The 7,701-nt window shown below is 39.7% G+C and overlaps 1 non-coding gene across 1 annotated transcript; it reads right to left on the reverse strand.

Moving 5' to 3' along the window:
• Nucleotides 1-2,247: 2,247 nt before the first annotated feature.
• On the reverse strand, nt 2,248-2,382 carry LOC111724159. The gene has a single exon (XR_002772501.1). It is a non-coding gene; the product is annotated as a small nucleolar RNA SNORA70 (small nucleolar RNA).
• Nucleotides 2,383-7,701: the final 5,319 nt, after the last annotated feature.

Consider the following 7,701-nt stretch of genomic DNA (forward strand, 5'->3'; position numbering starts at 1 on the left):
AGAGCTTCTACAACTCAATAACAAAAAATCAGATAAGTTTATTTAGAAATGGACAAAAGACTCAAATAGACATTTCTCCAAAGAAGATATACAACTGAACAGTAATATATAAAGAGCCCCTACAACTCAACAACAAAAAAAATCAGATAAGTTTATTTAGAAATGGACAAAAGACTCAAAGAGACATTTCAAATAGACATTTCTCCAAAGAAGACAAGCAATTGAACTATTCAACATCACTAGTCATTAGGGTAATGCAAATCAACACTATAATGAGATACAACTTCACACCCATTAGGATAGCAGAATAAAATACAGAATAAATACAGAATAAAAAACAGCAGAAGATAGAATGTGTTCTTAAAGACATGGAGAAATTGGAACTCTTATGCAGTGCTTGGAGGAGTATAGAGTGATGTGGCTACTGTGAAAAGTTCAGCAGTTCCTCAAAAAGTTAAACACAGAATTACCACATGATTCAGTAATTCCACTCCTAGGTATATACTCCAAAGAAATGAAAGCAGGGATTCAAATGCATACTTGCACGCAAATTTCATAGCAACATTATCTACAATAACAAAAACGTGGAAACATCCCACAAGTCTATCAACAGAAGAATGGACAAAAATGATATATGCATATAATGGAATATTATTCAGCCTTAAAAAGGAATGTAATTCTGATACATGGTACAGCATGAACAAACCTTGAAAACGTTATGCTAAGTGAAATAAGTCAGAGGCAAAAGAACAAATACGGTGTGATTTCACTGATATCAGATGCCTAGAGTAGTCAAGTTTAGCTATTGAGAAGAACAGTGGTTGCCCAGAACTAGAAGCAGACAGGAGAAGGGAGCTACTGTTTACTGGACATGGAGTTTCTGTTTGGGAAGATGGAAAAGTTCTGGAGATGGGTGGTGATGATGGTTGCACAACAATACTTGATGCCACTGAACTGCACACTTAAAAACGAACTAAAATGGCAAATTTCATGTCACATATATTTTATCGCAATGAATGAAGAAGTTCTGATACATGGCACAACATGGACGAAACTTGAAAACATTATGCTAAGTGAAATAAGCCAAAAAGACAAATATTGTGTGCTTTCACTTACGTGAGATACTTAGAGGTGACACATTGAGAGAGATGGACAGAAGAACAGTGGGTGCCAGGGCCTGAGGACGTGGGTAAGAGTTACTGTTTAATTGGTTTCAGTTTAGGATGATGAAACAGCCCAGGAAATGGTTAATGGAGATGGCTTCATAACATAGTGACTGTTCTTAATGCCGCTGAATTGTCTACTTGAAAATGGTTTAAAACGGCAAAGTTTAAGTTATATGTGTTTTGCCATAATAAAAAGCAACATATGTACAAGTTAAAATCATTACACTATAAGCCGGGCATTAGTGGCAGGCACCTCCCAGCTACTTGGGAGGCAAAGGCAAGAGAATAACTCTTGAGCCCAAGAGTTGGAGGTTGCTGTGAGCTATGATGCTACAGCACTCTACTGACTGAGGGTGACAAAGTGAGATTCTGTCTCAAAAAAAAATCATCACACTATATAAATAATATAAAATGAGAAGGAAAAGCTTCCATTCCTTTCTCCCCCCACCCCTCCCTGGAATAAATACTTCAAAGTCTTTCTCATGGTTAGCTCCATAATTATCAATTATCTGTATATATCTCTGCATTGATTCTTCCATGGGGGGGGGGGGTCTGGGACCGCTCCCAGGATAAGGGATTGAGTGCAGTTCTAGTAACTCCCACCAACCCTCTGCCTCTGTCTCTTGGTATTTGCTGCTTACATTATACTTTCAGGTTTTCTTTTCTTTTCTTTTTTTGGACAGGAAGTAGGCACAAATGAGGGGGCAGGACAGTGGAAGTCCTCACGAGTGTAGGGCCTGCCACTTATCCAGGGGGCCATGACTGGGGATGTGTTTGACCCCACAACCATCTGGGATGAGCTACTTCTCAGCCACTGTCCTCAAATTCATCTGCATTCAACTTGGTAAAGCCTCACTTCTTGGGGATGTGAATCTTCTAGCGGCCAGGGAACTTGAACTTGGCCCTGCGTAGGGCCTCAATCACATCTACTTGTGTAATTCAGTTTAGATGGACATGATGACTTGGCCAATGTGAACCCTGTCCACAATGCCCTGGAGCTTTACAAAGACACCACGCATACATGTCTGGAGCCTAGAGTGAGGACAGCACAAGGTCTAACACATGAACATGTATTGGACAGGAATGTCTCCAAGGTCCCTTAGAGCAACCTATACAAGCAACAGGCTGCATACACTGCCAAGGAGGCTGCTGTTTGTAGCCATTGCACACCAAGCCCCCATGAGGAAAGAAGCTTGATTGGCTTAATTAGCTGCAGGCCTTTTTTTTTTTTTAAAGTCTCACTCTGTCACCCTGACAGTGCAAAAATCTAGTGAAAAGGCAATATTATTTGACAAGGTAACTATGACATTCAATTCAAGCAAAAGTAAACCAAAATTTGAAAGTTTGGAGGTTGATAAAAAAGGGTTTGCTGATCTATTAAAAACTGCTTGTTTCAGTACTGATAAAAAACTGAAATACCAAATCAAACTGGCCAAAGCAACACAGTCCGAATACAAAAAGTCAGCTGCTTCCAAACTTAAAGACATCATTGGCATGGTGGAGTGCCATGGCATCATCATAGCTCACAGCAACCTCAAACTCTTGGGCTCAAACCATCCTCTTGCCTCAGCCTCCCAAGTAGCTTGGACTACAGGCGCCTGCCACAATGCCTGCCTATTTTCTTTCTTTCTTTCTTTTTTTTTTCTTTCTATTTTTAGTAGAGACAGTCTTACTCTAACTCCGGCTGGTCTCCAACTCCTGAGCTCAAGCAATCCACCTGCCTCAGCCTTTTACAGTGCTAGGATTACAGGCATGAACCATTGAACTTGGCTTATAATTTCAAGTTAACTTTTAGCTTTAAATAACACACTTAAATCTTTATCTCCTAAAACCTTTTAATATAAAAAAATTTAAGCATATACGAAAGTACAGAAATGAGTATAGTAGGCCCCTGTATACCCAGAACACAGCTTCTATGATGAACGATAGACAGTCTTGTTCCATCCATTTCTCCATTTACTCCCCTCCATCGACTAGTTTGAAACAAATCTTAGACATTGTATTATCTTATTTGTATATTTCAGCATGTTTTTCTTAAAAATAAGAACTCTTAGAAAAAACATAAGCCTAATGACATTACCACACCTAAAAAAATGACAATAATTCCTTAGTAGTCAGTTACTGTTGACATTTTACTCTCCTTTGTTCCAGGTTGTTCAAATCAAGATCTAAATAAAATCCTTATACTATAATTGATCGACATGCCTCCTTTTTTCTTTTAATATACAGGTTCCTAAACCTTACTTTTCCCCTTCCCATTGTAATGTAAGTTGTTAAAAAACAAAAAACAAAAAATAAAACTGAGTTGTTTGACTCATAGAGTTTTCACTGTCTGAATTTTTTTTTTTTTTGAGACAGAGTCTCACTATGTCGCCCTCAGTAGAGTGCTAGGACATCACAGCTCACAGCAACCTCAAACTGTTGGGCTTAAGCTATTCTCTTGCCTCAGCCTCCTAAATAGCTGGGGCTCCTGCCACAAGGCCTGGCCAGTTTTTAGAGAGGGGGTCTGGCTCTTGCTCAGGCTGTCTTGAACTTGTGAGCTCATCCCAAGTGCTGGGATGACAGGCGTGACCCACCGCGCCTTGCTCTCACTGTCTGAATTTCGATGACTGCAACTCAGTCGTGTCATTTAACATTTTCTTCTATCCCTTATATTTCCCCCAAATTGGTGATTAGATCTAGAGACGTACTAAGACTGTGATTTTATTTACTGGCAAGAACACTTTATATATAGTGCTGTTGACGTCCACCAAGAGGCAAATCATGCCTGATCATCTCTCCGAATGATTCCAGCATTTGATGTCTTTTGCCTAGAAATTTTCATTCATTAAGGGTAAGAATAGTCTCTCAGTCCTCATTCTCTTAATATTTGGAATGCTTCTAAGGAAAGAAATTTCTCCTTTGACTATTCGGTTAGCCTAAGATACAGGAAAAGCAGATATCATTGTCTGACTCTTTTAATTACTTTAAAACTTGTTTTCCAGTTTTTCAAATAACAAATTGGGCCCCCCGCATCCTGTCATGGTTACCACTGAGTTTTTCTTTAGTTTCATGATGAACTTGTGTTTGATGGGTTTGAAACCATTGCATTTCGGTTCTTATTGATATTTGAATTGTCCCGAGTTTGGCCAATTAGAGCTTCTTCAAATTTCATTTCTGAGTCCTTTTTACTTGACTCTGAGAGTCTTGGATACTTCCTTGTTTTCTGGTATGAGTAGAAGTTGCTGGGTCATGGGACACTTTTCTGGGTGCCCCAGGCCCGGATTAACCACTTCTCCATGTTTTAGTTACTTTTAGCATAAAATGGAATTTAGAGATCACAGGGCATTTGAGTATTCATTGCTATTATTTTGGACATTGTTAAATCTTTATTCATATCATGTTTTATTAACTACTGTCCTTAAATCTATGAGACATTAGCACACTTTTTTTTTCTCAGACTTTTTTTCTTTAACTGTCTTAACTTATACCATTACTTCTACATCTTTAAAATTCGTAACCTCAACATTTGGTTCTGTGACTATAGTTAATCTTCCTCACTTTGCCTACAGACTGATTATAAAGCTTTAGAGCAAAAACAATAACTGCAAAATTACAATGATATGAATATCATCTATTGATGAGCTCTCTCCCTTCCAAAGTACAAATAGATCTATAGCAAAAGTAATCCTGTTTCCCTATACTGGGAACCAGAAGGAAAACTTTGTAAACCCCATGGCCAAATGTATTCTTTTTATAATTAAAATAATTGCCCAATGTCATGCAACTTTTAATTCTGCTTCATATTTGCACCATGACATTTTACAGCTGCTATGTTCCCGGGAATTTCTAGCTGTTTCATGTATTGTTGTTGACAGAGGAAACATATGCTTTCATCAGATCAAAGTTTCTCAGTTCCTCATCACAGAAGTACGTAATGGAACTCTCTCGGCTTTTGAGGATATCCTTAGTGGAGTCCTTTGACAGGTCTCATTTTGATTTTGACTTAGTTGTTTTCTAGAACTGCTGCAGCTTCCAGCTACAATTTATTTTCGTTGCATTCTTAGGTTGATTTCACTTTGGCTGAATCCCAGATGTTTCTCTTTCTTGGGTTTCAATTTTGCTTTGATGAAACACATCTTTTCATTCTTCAAAAAGCTTAGGGATGATAAACTTTCTGATTTTTTTCCTACCTGAAACCCATTTTATTTTTTCTCCGCTACGTGATTGATAGTTTGGCTGGGTATAGCTTTGTAGGTTTGAATTATTCTTTTTGAGAATCGTAAACATATTTCTCCATTGTTTTCTAGCATCAAGTGTTATCAATTACAAATCTCATGTCCAACTTTGTGACAGCTCTCTATAGCTGACTTGCCACCATCCGGTCCTTTCCTCTTCCTTACTACCCAACTCTAATTTTGTTCAAGTATCAAGACCACTGTTTTGGAGGAGGAAGATCTGCCCCCAGCCCTGGGCAGGGATTCATGATTCATTTTACAATAAATAAATTCTTCTGGTCTATGATTGGTTTAGAAATAGGCTTTTGGGTATTTTTGACTGAGGATGTGATGTTTCTACATAATCGCGGCCATCCTGTAACCATGAGGAGAACAGAATGTAGCAGCAAGCGGTACATCGCACTAGCAGCAAGACTTCAAGAATAGTCTTGTAGCGCGGTAGCAGCAAGACTTCAAGAATCTAGGTTATTGATAATATAACTGAGTGATTGAGTTAGCCAACCTCTAAAACTACACTATAAAATTTTTATTTGTGGCTAGATTTTAGATAGTCTGAAGATCACTTTGCCTCCTGAAGAGATTATTTTTATTATGATTCATCACTGTTACTTTGAATCTTCGCCACCTGAACTTGGCTGATCTTTATGTTAAAATAATGTGGGCCAAATGTTCCCCCAATCTCTTCTTCGGGAAGGGATAAGGAATTCCAAAAAAAAAAAAAAATGAATGCTTCTCTACAACGAATTTGATAGACTCACAGAACTGAAAAGGCTGTCTGTCGAGAGTTAAATTAGATTGTTGCCTTGCCTCTGGGCAGGCTTGATGAGAAACCACCCCATAAAATTGCTTCATATGCTTTTCATAGACACAGAAATGTCATCACCTCCTTTGCTGTGGTGCATTCCAGCATGTCAATGCCAAAGAAGGCGGCTACGGCGTCAGAATTGTATCCTGAAATCAATGTGGTGGCATTTACCCTCAGAGACTCCGTTTTCACTAGTGAGTAGATTCATTTTTTGCATCACGAGAATGAATGGATGCACAAATTTAGAAGACAGAAAAAGATCCAAAGAAGTGAGTTTGAACCGCAGAGGGACGTTTGTTTTACAAGTTTTCCTAGAGTGTTCTTTCAGACGCAGAGCTGAATGAATTAGAAAAGTAACTTAATTTCCAAAAATAAAAATACGAATTGTCTAATGGAATTTTTTTTTTCAGTAATAATGTCATCCATTTTACAAAATCCCTCTCTTATGCGGTGGCTATGATCAAGGAAGGCCTCTACGGTGGGGAGTGGCATTTGCCGTAGGGACTTTCCTAAGGTGGGACTTGCTTAGTTGCTCTAATTCCTTCCACATGGCGGCTACAGCCATCTGCGGCTGTAAACCATGAGTCTTTGACACGCAAATCCCAGATGGCGCTTTGAATCGAAGGCCCATATTGCGTGCAGATTTCCATCACATGTGGTTTAAATTTTTTTTCTTATTGTTACTCAACCACATGGGGAAAAAAAGTAGGTAAATACGATACATAACAAAAAAAAAAAAAAAAGAAAACCACTCAGAACTCTCAGGCTGTTAATACACTGGTATTTATCTTTCTAGATATTTTCCAGGCGTATTCATTTCTATGTATAACTTTGTTTTTTCCCTACAAAAATGGGATCGGGCCCTGCCCTGTTCGCGGCTATACGCTATCCTGTGTGTCCCTGCCGTGGCTCACACATGACCTGGACCTACCTCTGTGACCAGGCTTGTGAACCTAGCGCCGTGGTTAGCTGCCGTTCACCAACATGAAGGGAAAAGCCAGGAGGCCACTGGACCTCAGATCTGCCACGTACAGCTCACGAGATTCTGTACACGTTATCATCTCTGCTTCCTGCAACTCAGGGATGGTTCTCGGTGGGGATTAGGTTTGTAGTGGAGTTTAGGCCAGGAATTCTGGAGGGCTGGTTGAACAAAGTCCACGTTCCTCTAACCCCTCAAGGATAGCAGCAGCCTGGCGGGTCTCCACAGGATGTCCAGCACCTGGCAGGCTCAGGGCTAGGATTCTAGGGTCCTGTTGACCAGGGTCCAGGATCCTGCACACCCCCCAGCCCTTTCAGGTGCTGCAAGCAGCCTGATTGGAACCTGGTGGCTGAGAACAGAATGCCTGAGTCCTGCCCAGTGATAGAAACCATTGACATGGGTTAGGCAAGGTTGCCCCCCATTCATAAAGTGTATGTTGTAGTCACGTGCTGTGCTGGCATGATTTCTCTTTGCTTTGTTTCCTTTCTTCTGACCGTTAATTATTATTCGGGGCACTTTGCTTTGAATAACTTG

This window comes from Otolemur garnettii, unplaced genomic scaffold, assembly GCF_000181295.1.
Source record: "Otolemur garnettii isolate 467f Iridium unplaced genomic scaffold, OtoGar3 scaffold00019, whole genome shotgun sequence".
NCBI lineage: Eukaryota > Metazoa > Chordata > Mammalia > Primates > Galagidae > Otolemur > Otolemur garnettii.